Source organism: Desmodus rotundus, chromosome 8, assembly GCF_022682495.2.
Source record: "Desmodus rotundus isolate HL8 chromosome 8, HLdesRot8A.1, whole genome shotgun sequence".
NCBI classification, from domain to species: Eukaryota; Metazoa; Chordata; class Mammalia; order Chiroptera; family Phyllostomidae; genus Desmodus; species Desmodus rotundus.
In genome coordinates, this window is record NC_071394.1 from 69,210,775 (window position 1) to 69,224,127 (window position 13,353).

Below are 13,353 nucleotides of genomic sequence, written 5' to 3' on the forward strand. Positions count from 1 at the left end.
TGTAACCACTGTTAACATTTTGGTATATTGGTACAATCATCTGGAGTTATGCCAAATATGTGTGGGTATGTGTATATAAATATGTGATATATTAAAAACTTTTTAAAGGGGGATAATTCTTATAACCTACTTTCCCTTATATGAACAAGTATAAAAAAAGAAAGATTTTTTAAAAAGTAATGTCCTTCAAAGGAATTCTAGAAAGCAATCAAATAGTTCAAATTTCAAGATATGTTACCAAGTACAGCAAGGTAGTTAGCAACTTACCTCTAGAAGCACATGGACCTGACTTCAAATTCTAGGTCAGCCACTGGCTATCCCATCTGGCTTTAACCACCTTTAACCCTCAATTTCCCCATATGTGAAATGGGCTTATTGATTATAGTGGACATGTGCTTTCAGTTTTGGTATTTCTTACTAGCATTCATTTACAGAAATTTCAGGTGACAGCATCTTAGTTTTCTTTTTGGGAAACCATTCCTCTGCTGTTCTCAGTCCATGAGTTGTGGAAAGGCTCGCTCATCCTCCCCCATAGGTGTAGCCATAAGTGATTGGATATGCATGTGGCCCAAGTCATGTTAACAGAGGCAGCCCTGGGACTTGATGAATAAAATTTTCTGCTTAGCAGTTACTAAAGGAGGAGGATGAAAGCCCAAATCTGTTGGAACTACTACATGGAGAAAACTCACCTGAGAGCATGGTCTACTAAGAAGAAAACAGAGCTAAAATACTGAGGCAAGATGGTTGAAATCCTGGATATACCTATAATAGGAGCTTTATCTTCTTTGCACTTTACAGTTTTATAAGCCAGTAAATCACCTTTTATGATAAAGTGAGATTCTATCACGTGTATCTACCTCTTAGGTTGCTATGAAGAATAAGTGAAATAATGCAGTGAAGTGCTTCATACAGTACCTGGAATATTTTAAGTTGCTATTAAATATTAGTTATCATCATAATTATTATTAAATACTAATTTGAAATGTACCAGAAGCCTTCATTGTTCTCTAAATATTTTATATGCATGACAAAAAACAGGCCAGGAGAGCATCAAAAAGTACATGTTAATTTAAATATCTATATCTTATTGCAAATCAGATTTGAAGTTTTTGTACACTTTCTAAACTTTTCTAAAAGTTTTCTTCTGAAACACCAACTTCTATTGTGTTTCCAACTTCTCTTGCATTTCTTCTAAAACACGAACTTCTAATAACCCACTGTTCCTGAAGAATAAAGTCTGATACCTGAACATTAAGGCTTGTTATTTTGCGGCCAGTAGTCCGGCAACTAGGGTCTGTGTAATTTTCACAAAACTGGGAAGAGAAAAAAGCCCAATAAGCGATGCAGGCCCCTGAATAGCAGTATTTGTGGACAAAAATCTGCATTTTGGTTCCCTGAGAACACTTCCTAGTTCCCACAAACTCTTCACTCACCCTTTGCTTTAGAAAAGCTGAAAGCAATAGCTTGCTGCTCTTCAGCAGTCATCAAAGCTACACATAAACAGAACTCCAGGTTTGAAACTTTCCAGAACAATAGTCCTACTCTCTATGATGCAGTGAAAAGGGTCCTGCCTCATCTATTCCTTCAGTTTTTACTGAGGACAGGGAGATTGGGGGTCGTGTAGCACTTGTTACATATGGAAACTGGGTCTTGATTTCCTCAGGTCACAACACAAGAAGACCTGCCTTTATTTGTATCTTAGCTGTAGCTAACATTTGCTGAGAGTTTCTTGCATGGCAAATACTGTGACAGCATTTTACCTGCATTATTTCATTTCATTGTTCAACTTAGGACAAAGTCAAGATTTGCTGAGGATGATTGATTAATTCAAAGCCACACAGCTTGTTAACTGGCTCTAGTTACGATTCAGTTCCTCAATAATAAAGCAACAGTGGACAATAACAGTACTCATAACCATGAATCATTTATTGAGTGACTACCAGGAGCTAGTCCTGTGCTAAATGCTTTATACGCATTTTCATTATTTTACCTCTTTGGACTTCAGTTTCCTCTGCCATGAAAGGCAGTCATTTGGGGATTATGTGTTCTCTCTTGTCCCCTACTTATGTAAAGCTTGGCTTCTAAATTGTGCCTTGATGAATCCCTTTTAGAAGATTACAATCTTTTGTACTGCTAAAAGAGGTCAAGTGGAGGTGGGACAGGTGAGCATTAAAACATTGCCTTCAAATGTACCCAAGTCACTTTTTGCTGAAACAAAATCATGGGGTCTCAAATAAGGCAGCAAGTCATCAAGAAACTCCTCTTTCCAGGGACAGTGTTCAGAATTTTCAATCTAAAATAAATCAAGTACTGAGGAAGATTTGGAGAGGAATGTTAAATGAATTGCATCTTCAACAAAAGTCTTTTATATTTAAAAACATATTTTAAATAGTGGTAAAATATATACTACATAAAATTGTCTCATTTTTTTTTTCTATTTTTATTTCTTTAATTACAGGTGACATTCAATACTTTTTATATCAGATTCAGATGTACAGCAGTACAGTGGTTTAGACATTTATATAATTTACAAAGAGATCTGCCCAATAAGTCTAGTATCTATGTGGTATCATACATAGTTACCACAATATTACTGATTTTATTCCTTATGCTGTACTTTATAACCCCATGACTATTTTGTAACTATCAATTTGTACTTTTTAATCTCATCCTTTTTTCACTCAGTCCCCTGTCAACTCTCCTCTTATCTGGCAATCATCAGTTTGTTCTCTGTATCTATGAGTCTGTTTCTGTTTGGTTGTTTATTTAGTTTGTTCTTTAAATTTCACATGTAAATGGAATCATATGGTATTTGTCTTTCTCTGTCTGACTTATTTCACTTAGCACAATACCCTCTAAGTCCATCCATGTTGTCATAAATGGTAAGACTGCATTCTTTTAATGGCCCAAAATATTCCAATGTGTATATATATGTATGTATACATATAAGTATATGCAAATACGTCTGTACATATATGTATGTATATGTGTGTATGTATATGTTTATATCACATCTTCCTTATTGATAGACACTTGTATTGTTTCCATATCTCGACTATTGTAAATAATGCTGCAATGAACACAGGAGTACATAAATTCTTTTGAATTAGTATTTTGGGTTTCTTAAGATAAATTCCCAGAAATGGAATTGCTGAGTCATAGGCAGTTCCATTTTTTTTTTTTAACTTTGGGGGGAACTTCCATACTGTTTTCCATAGTGGCTGTACCAGTCTGCATTCCCGCCAACAGTGCATGAGGATTTCCTTTTCTCCACATCCTCACCAACACTTTTCATTTGTTTATTTATTGATAACAGCCATGCTGACAAGTGTGAGGTGATAGCTCATTGTGGTTTTAATTTTCATTTCTCTGACAATTACTGATGTTGAGCATCTTTTCCTATGTCTATTGGCCACATATATGTCCTCTTTGGAGAAGTATCTATTCAGGTGGTCTGCCCATGTTTTAATTGGATTATTTCTTTTTGGGGGGTGTTGTATAGTAGGAGTTCTTATAAATTTTGGATATTAAACCCTTATCAGATGTATCATTGGTGAGTATCTTTTTCCATTGAGCATGTTGTCTTTTCATTTGTTGATGGTTTCCTTTGCTGTGCAAAACCTTTTTAGTTTGATGTAGTCCCATCTGTTTATTTTTTATTTTGTTTCCTTTATCCAAGAAGATATACCATAAAAAATATTGCAAGGAGAAATATCATAGATTTTACTGCCTATGTTTTCTAGGAGTTTTAAGGTTTCCATTCTTACCTTTAAATCTTTAATCTGTTTTGAGCTTATTCTTGTATATGATGTAAAAAGTGGTATAGATTCATCTGTCCAATTTTCCCAGCATCATTTATTGAATAGATCATATTTACCCCATTGTATGTTCTTGCCTCTTTTGTCAAATATTAATTGACCACATAGTTGTAGGTTTACTTCTGGGGTCTCTATTCTGTTCATTTGATTTATCTGTGTTTTTTAGACCAGTACCATGCTGTTTTGACTACTATAGACTTATAGTATAGTTTCATATAAGGTACTGTGATTCCTCCAACTTTGTTCTTTTTTTCTCAGGATTGCTGGGCTATTTGGAGTCTTGAGTGTGTCTATAAGAATTTTTGGATTATTTGTTCTGGTTCTGTAAAAATGCTATGGGCATTTTGTTAGGAATTGCATTGAATCTATAAATTGCTTTGGGTAGTATAGATATGACATTAATTCTTCCTACCCACGAACATGATGTATGCTTCCACTTATTTGTATCTTCTTCAATGTCTTTCTTCAGGACGTTATAATTTTCTGAGTACAGCTCTTTTGCATCTTTGGCTAAATTCATTCCTAGGTATTTTATTTTTTAATATAATTGTAAATGGAATTGTTTTCTTAGTTTCTTTTTCTGATATTTCATTATTGGTGTATAAAAATTCACCTGATTGTATCCTGCTACTTTGCTGAATTCATTTATCAGTTCTAGTAGCTTTTTGGTGGAATCCTTAGGGTTTTCTATATAAACTATCATGTAATTTGCAAATATTGACAGTTTTACTTCTTCCTTTACAATCTGAATGCCCTTTCTTTCTTTTTGTCTAGTTGCTGTGGCTAGGAGTTCCAGTACTATGTTAAGAGTGGTAAAAGCAGATATCCCTGTCTTATTTCTGACTTTAAGGAAATATTTTTAGTTTTCCCCTGTTATTATGTTGTTGGCTGTGGATTTGTCATATATGTCCTTTATTTTGATGGGGTATGTTCCCTCTATAACCACTCTGTGCGTTTTTATCATAAATGGGTGCTGTATTTTGTCAAATGCTTTTTCTTTATCTATTGATATAATCATGATTTTTATCCTTTTTTTATGTGGTATATCTATCATGTTAATTGATTTGTGGATATTGTGCCAACCCTACATCCTAAGAATAAATCCCACCTGATCATGGTTATGATCTTTTTAATGTATATATATATATTGCTGAATTTGCTTTGCTAATATTTTAAAGAGTTTTACATCAATGTTTATCAGGGATATTGGTCTATAATTTTTTCTTTATAGTGTTGTTGTCTGGTTTTGGTATTACGATATGCTTCCCTCTTATAATGAGCTTGGGAGTCTTTTCTCCTCTTGAATTTTTTTTGGAATAGTTTGAAAAGGACAGGTGTTAGTTCTTCTTTGAATGTTTCATAAAATTTACCTATGAAGCCTTCCAGTCCAGGACTTTGTTTTTGCTGGGAGTTTTTTGATTACTGCTTTAAATTTGTAGTTGTAATAAGTCTGTTTAGAAATTCTATTTATTCTATATTCAGTTTTGAAAGATTGTATGTTTCTACAAATTTATATATTTCTTCCAGATTGTCCAATTTGTTGGCATATAGTTATGTGTAATATTTTCTCATAATTTTTGTATTTCTGTGGTGCCAGTTGTTTCTCCTCCTTTATTTCTGAGTAATTTATCGTGTCCTGTCTCTTCTTTTATTGATGAATCTGGCTAAAGGTGTATCTTTTTGAGGAATAAACTCTTGGTTTTATTGATCTCTTGTATTGTTTTTATTAGACTCTATCGTGTTTATTTCTGCTCTGATTTTTATTATTTCCTCCCTTCTACTCACTTTGGCCTTTGTTTGTTGTTATTTTTCTAGTTCTTTTAGGCGTAAGATTAGATTGTTTAAGATTTTTCTTGCTTCTTGATGTAGGCCCGTATTGCTATGAATTTCCCTCTTACGCCTGTTTTCACTGTTCACTGTGTCCTCTAGATTTTGGGTTGTTTTGTGTTTATTTTTATTTGTCTCAAGGTAAGTTGATTTCTTCCTTGATCTCATTGCTAACCCATACATTGTTTGGTAACATGTTATTTAGCCTCCATGTGTTTGTGTGTTCTTGTTTCTTTCTTGTAATTAATTTCTCATTTCATACCATTGTGGTTGGAGATAATGCTTAACATAATTTCAATCTTTTTAAATGTATTGAGACTTGTTCTGTGTCTTAACATGTGGTTTATCATAGAAAGTGTTCCACGTGCACTTGAAAAGAATGTATATTTTGCTGCTTTGGTTGAAATGCTCTAAAAATATCAATTAAATCCATCTGGTCTAGTGTGTCATTTAAGGCCACTGTTTCCTTGTTGAATTTTTATCTGGACGATGTATCCATGGATGTCAATGGGTTGTTAAAATCTCCTACTATGACTATTACTGTCAATCTCTCCCTTTTGTCCCTCAATACTTGCTTTATGTATTTAGGTGGTCCTATTTTGGGTGCATAAATGTTTACAAGGGTTATGTCATTTTGTTGGATAAATCCTTTTTTTTAATTATGTAATGCCCTTCTTTGTCTTTTATTCTAGCCTTTGTTTTGAAGTCTATTTTGTCTGATATAAGTATTGCTATCCCAGCTTTTTACTTCCATTTTCATGAAGTATCTTGTTCCACCCTTTACTTTCAGAGTCTGTGAGTCTATTGATTTGAGTCGGGTCTCTTATAGACAGTGTCTGTATAGGTCCTGTCTTCTTATTCATTCACCACTGCTATGTCTTTTGATTGGATCATTTAATTCATTTACATTTAAAATGAATATTGAGATAACATACTTACTGTCATTTCATTATTCATATTTATATTCTTTTTTTCCTATTCTTCTTAAAGAGGTCCCTTTAACATTTCTTTTAATACCAATTTGTTGGTGATGAAGTCCTTTAGCTTTTTCTTGTCTGGGAAGCTCTTTAATTCTACTTCAATATTAAATGCTATTCCTAGGAGACTGCACTACAGCTCCAGGTGCCTGGTTCTCCACATACAATTCTACTTGCCAAACTGCACAAGAGATTGCTGAGGAAATTCAAAAACAAAACCAGTATGAAAGAAATAGTGAAGATACAGCCACGCTTACCATGACAATCAGAGCTTTATTGCAGAATCTAAGGGAAAAGATCACCCTTTTGAAGGACTTATTGCTAAGAGCTGTGTCAAAACATCAGATAACCCAGCTTGAAGGGGGCCAAAGACAGAAGCTATTGGATGATCTTGTAACTTGAGAGAGACTTCTTCTGGCATCCTTTAAGAGGGAGGGTAGAAAACCAGATCTCATAAGGTCCAGCCTGAGGACAGAAGCGGCTAAGTGAGGTGTACCAAACCCTATGCTCTTTGAGGAGCCAGAGGAGACCAGAGGCTTGGGGTTTGATGAAATCCAGCAACAGCAGTAGCAAATCATCCAAGAACAGGACATGGACCTTTATGCCCTGTCTTCTCTTATCAGTTGCCAAAAGCAAATGGGGTAAAAGATTGGGAATGAGATAATTGATGACCTTGCCAACCTAGTGGAGAACACAGATGAGAAACTTCACACTGAAACCAGGCATGTGAATATGGTAGACAGAAAGTCAGCATCTTGAGGGATACTAATGGTGATTTTATTGCTACTTGTGGCTATTGTGGTCATTGCAGTCTGGCTTACCAAGTAATGACAATAAAGGGACAACCAGCTGTGACACTTGCCAGTGATGGAGAAAAGCTCAGCACCCTTTTGATGCACTAAAACTGCTCTCAGTAAATTCCCTCAAGCTCTGAAAAATAAATAAATAAATGCTATCACTTCAGGGTAGACTAGTCTTGGTTGTGGGTCCTTACATTTTATCACTTTGGATATTTTGTTCCAATCCCTTCTGACCTAAAAATTCCTGTTGAGAAACTAGCTGATAGTCTTATGGGAGCTCCTTTGTAGGTAACTAACTGCTTTTCTTTTGCTGCTTTTAAGATTTTATCTTTGTGTTTAACCTTTGCCATTGTAATTATGATGTGTTTTGGTATGGGCCCTTTGAGTTCATTTTGTTTGGGACTCTCTGAACTTCTTGGACTTTCATGTCCTTTTCCTTTGCAGGTTAGGGAAGTTTTCAGTCATTATTTCTTGAAGTAGGCTTACAATTCCTTAATTTCTCTCTTCTCCTTCTGGTAACCCTATGATGCAAATGTTGTTTATGTCCCAGAGGTCCGTAAAACTATCCGCATTTTTTAAAATTATTTTTTCTTTTTTGCTGTTTTATTGGGTGTTTTCTGCTAGCTTGTCTTCTAAATTGCTAATTTGATCCCCTGCTTCATCTAATCTGCTGTTGATTCCTTCTAAGATATTCTTCATTTCAGTTATTGCACTCTTCATTTCTCACTAGTTCTTTTCTATGGTTTCTATGTCTTTCTTATGCTTACTTTTTATTGAAGTTCTCACCAAGTTCTTTGAGCATCCTTATAATCAGTGGCTTAAATTAGCTTCCATTAGATTGTTTGCCTTCATTTAATTTAGTTTTTTCCTGCAGTTTTCTCCTGGTCTTTCACTTGGGACCTGTTTCTTATTCTCATTTGGGCTCCCTCTCTGTTCTTGTTTTTATGTATTAACCGGATCTGCTATGTCTCCTAGTCTTAACAGGGTGGCCTTATGACAGGGTATGCTGTGAAGCCCAGTGGCACAGTCTCCCTGATAATCTGGACTGAGTGCTCCAGAAGTGGACCTTGTGTGGACTGTGTGTGGCCTCCTGTTATAGTCGAACCTTGATTGCTATAGACATGTCAGTGGGTGGGACTGAATTGGCCCCAACCATAGCATACAGACTACTATGTGGGGGCTGACCCCAAAGCGCAGGATTTGCCCCAGGGGCTCTGGTACCTGCCAAGACAACCCTTTGGGTGTACTCATTTCAGAGCTAATTGGATGGTTCTTTGTTGTGATGTGAAGCCATCCACTGGGTATGTAGGTTTTGGAGCCTATTTGCAGGATCTCCAGTGAAGCCTAAGGAGAGTCACTGCCTGTGACCAACCGAGGGCTACCTGATAGTGTCTGCAAAGTACTCTGCAGGTGGTAGCATCCTATGCTGATCCTGGAGGCATATCAGAGAGACCGCACTGCAAACCTAGGCTGACTGCCACCAGTCCTGGGTCTGGGGCCACTTAGTAAAAGGCACAGGGAGCCCTAAAATTGGTCAGTGCCTGCTAGCTGCCTGTAAGGCTCAGGCATTGAAAGAGCCTCAGGTGGTTCTTGAGTTAGATTAGGATCTCAAAGAGTCCCCAGGATGGGGCCTGTGGTGTTCACCAGGCACATGCAGATTCAGATTTGACCATTGCAAGGAAGGTTCAACACAGGAAGGATGGGACTTCTGGCCAGGATGGAGGTGTAGGTAGATATATTTTGCCTCCTCACACAAACAAAAGAAGAACAACAACAAATTTAAAAACAAAAAATAACCAGAACTGCCAGAAAATCAAACTGTATGGAAGTCCAACAATCAAGGAATTAAAGAAGAAACATTCATCCAGACTGGTAGGATGGTCAGGGACAGGCAGTGGGGCAGAAAAGACACAGGGCAAGGAGGCAAGGAAGCAACTGGAGGACCAGGCAGGTGAGGTGGCGGCTGCTGGCCCCACATTTTCATGCATATAAAGCGGGAGGAACAACTGAGGACTGAGACACACTGTGCAACCCAGGGTTCCAGTGTTATAAAGCCTCAAAATCTCTGGCTGTAAAAACCTGTGGGGTTTGTGGCAGTGCGAGAAACTCCCAGCCTCACAGGAGTGTTCATTGGAGAGACCCACAGGGTCCTAGAATGTACACAAATGCACCTACCCATGATCAGCACCAGAAGGGCCCAATTTGCTTGTGGGTAGTGGGGAAAAAGACTGAAAGTTGGAGGAGAGCCATCAAGAGGGATTGTTCCCTCTTGGACCCCTCTCCCACATACAGCATCACAACACAGTGAAGTGGGTTGCCCCACCCTGACAAATACCTAAGGCTCCACCCCTTACAACATAACAGGTGCACCAAGACAAAGAAATATGGCCCCAATGATAGAACAGGTAAAAACTCCAGGAAAAGAACTAAGCAATGAAGAGATAACCAACCTATCAGATGGAATTCAAAACACTGGTAATCAAAGCAAAACTTCTGGCTGAGATAGAGGCATTGGTAGATATATTGTACCTCCTCACACAACCCAAAAAAGGACAATAAATTTAAAAACAAAAAATAACAAGAACTGCCAAGGAGTTAAAGAAGACACATCATCCAGACCAGTAGGAGGGGTGGAAATGGGAAACCAGGGTGGAAAGGACTCGCAGCAAGGTGGCGGTTGGCAGAGCAGGTGATTCCACATTTGCATGTGGATAAACAGGGAGGCACAGTGAGGAGCGAACAGACTTTGAAATCCAGGGTCCCAGCGTGGGGGAATAAAGCCTCAAAACCTCTGACTGAAAAAACCTGTGGGTGTTGCATCGGCAGGAGAAACTCTCATCCTCACAGGAGAGTTCACTGGAAAAACCCACAGGGCCTTAGGATATATACAAACCTACCCATTCGGGATTCAGCACCAGAAGGGCCCAATTTGCTTGTGGGTAACAGAGGAAGTAACTGAAAGCTGGTCAAGAGTTGAGCAAGCCTCATTGTTCCCTCTCGGACCCCTCCCCCATATACAGCACCACAACACAGCCATGTGGGTTACCCTGTCCTGGCGAATACCTAATGCCCATTACTAAGTAATGCACATTAAAAGACAAGGAAAAAATGGCCTAAATGAAAGAATAGATGAAAGCCCCAGAAAAAATACAACTAAGTGATGAAGAGGTAGCCAACCTATCACAGGCAGAGTTCAAAACTCTGATAATCAGGATGCTCAAAGAATTGGTTGATTGTGGTTGCAAAATAGAGGAAAAAGGGAAGGCTATGAAAAGTGAAATAAAGGAAAATGCACAGGGAACCAACAGTGATGGGAAGGAATCTTTGAGTCAAATTAACAGTTTAGAGTAGAGGGAAGAAATAAACATTCGACCAGAACAGAATGAAGAAACAAAAATTCAGAAAAAAGAGGAGAGGCTTAGGAACCTCTGGGACAGCTTTCAACATCCCAACATCTGAATTATAGGGGTGCCAGAAAGAGAAGAAGAAGAGCAAGAAATTGAAAACTTATTTGAAAACATAATGAAGGAGAACTTCCCTAATCTGGCAAAGGAAATAGACTTCCAGGAAGTCCATGAAGGTCAGAGAGTACCAAAAAGGTTGGCCCCAAAGAAGCACATACCAAGGCACATCATAATCACATTATCCAAGATTAAGGATAAGGAGAGAATCTTAAAAGCAGCAAGAGAAAAGGAGACAGTTACCTACCAAGGAGTTCCCATAAGACTATCAGCTGATTCCTCAAAAGAAAGCTTGCATTGAAGCAGGGGCTGGAAAGAAGTATTCAAAGTCATGAAAGGCAAGGACCTATATCCGAGATTACTCTATCCAGCAAAGCTATCATTTAGAATGGAAGGGCAGATAAACTGCTCCCCAGATAAGGTCAAATTAAAGGAGTTCATCATCATCAAGACCTTATTGTATGAGATGTTAAAGGGACTTATCTAAGAAAAAGAAGAAGATCAAAAATACAAACAGTAAAATGACAACAAACTCATAACTATCAACAACCAAACCAAAAAAAGGGTCTGCATTAAGAACAGGAAGAAAAAGAGTGAGAGAGAGAGGAACAAGGTACGAAAATGGCAATGAATAAGACATATCAATATTAACCTTAAACGTAAATAGATTAAATGCCCCAATCAAAACACATAGAATAGCTGAATGGATAAGACAGCATGACTCACACATATGCTGCCTACAAGAGACCCATGTGAGAACAGAAGACATATGAAGACTGAAAGTGCAGGGCTGGAAACAAAAATTGCAAGAAAATGGACAGGGAAAAAAAAAGCCAGGGTAGCAATACTCATATCAGACAAAATAGACTTCAAAAAAAGAGCCATAAAAAGAGACCCAGAAGGTCACTTCATAATACTCAAGGGAAGAATCCACTATGAAGACATTAGCATGGTAAATATATATGTACCCAACATAGGAGCATCCAAAAACATAAAGAAAATCTTGGAGGACTTCAAGAAAGATATTGACAGCAACACAATTATAGTAGGGGATTTCAACAGCCCACTGTCATAAATGGATAGATCTTCCAAACAAAATATCAACAAAGATATTGTAGCATTGAACAATGTCCTAGATCAAATGGACTAAACTGATATATAGAGAGCCTTACATCCCAAAGAAGCAAAAAACACATTCTTTTCAAGTGTACATGGAATATTTTCCAAGATAGACCACGTGATAGGACACAAAAGAAGACTCAACAAATTCAAGAAAATTGAAATCATATCAATCATTTTCTCTGACCACAAGGGACTGAAACTAGAAACAAACCTCAAGGACAAAACTCAGAAACACTCAAACTCATGGAGATTGAATAGCATGCTATTAAACAGTGAATGAGTCTACAATAAGTTCAAGGAAGAAATCAAAAAGTTTGTGGAAACAAATGAAAATGAACTCACAAGTCCAAAACTTATGGGACCCAGCCAACACAGTACTGAGAGGGAAGTTCATAGCAATACAGGCCTACCTAAAAAAAAATTATATACATTTGAAATAAACAAGCTAACCCCACACCTACAAGAACTCAAGGAACAACAACAAAGACAGCCCAGAGCAAGTAGAAGGCAAGAATGACCAAGATCAGTGCAGAATTAAATGACATGCAGACTAAAAGCACAATTCTAAGGATCAATAAATCCAGCAGCAGGTTCCTGGAAAAGATAAACAGAATTAACAAGCATTTAAGCAGACTCAACAAGAAAAAAATAGAGAAGACCCAGATTAATAAATCAGAAATGAAAGAGGAGAGAGTACTAATGATACCACAGAAATACAAAGGATTGTAAGAAATTACTATGAAGAAATGTATGGCAAGAAATTTGAAAACCTAGGTGAGAAATCAGAAATGAAAGAGGAGAGAGTACTAATGATACCACAGAAATACAAAGGATTGTAAGAAATTACTATGAAGAAATGTATGGCAAGAAATTTGAAAACCTAGGTGAGATGGACAAATTTCTAGAAAAATATAATGTTCCAAAACTGAAGGAATCAATAAGCCTGAACAGAACAGTAACAGCTGATGAAATTAAAGCAATAATAAAAAAACTCCCAATTCACAAAAGCCCTGGACCAGATGGTTTCACAGGAGAATTGTACAAAGCATTTAAGGATGAGCTAACCACTCTCATTCACAGATTATTCCAAAAACTCAAGAAGATGGAAGACTCTCAAACTCTTTTTACAAAGCCTGCATGATCCTAAACCCAAAACCAGATAAAGACCTAACAAAGAAAGAAAACTTCAGGCCAATATCACTGATGAACATACACTCTATAATCCTCAACAAAATATTGGCAAACCACATCCAGCAATACATTAAAAAGATCATACACCATGATCAAGTGGACTTCATCCCAGGAACACAAGAATGGTACAATATTTGCAAATCAAAAAATGTAATAC

The 13,353-nt window shown here is 37.2% G+C and overlaps 1 protein-coding gene and 1 pseudogene across 3 annotated transcripts in view; one reads left to right on the forward strand and one right to left on the reverse strand.

The window, feature by feature from the left end:
• GXYLT2 (glucoside xylosyltransferase 2) overlaps positions 1-13,353 on the reverse strand; it is a 144,251-nt gene that overhangs the window by 121,835 nt on the left and 9,063 nt on the right. The window lies entirely within an intron of this gene.
• Positions 6,734-7,450, forward strand: LOC112301301 (syntaxin-8 pseudogene; annotated as a pseudogene).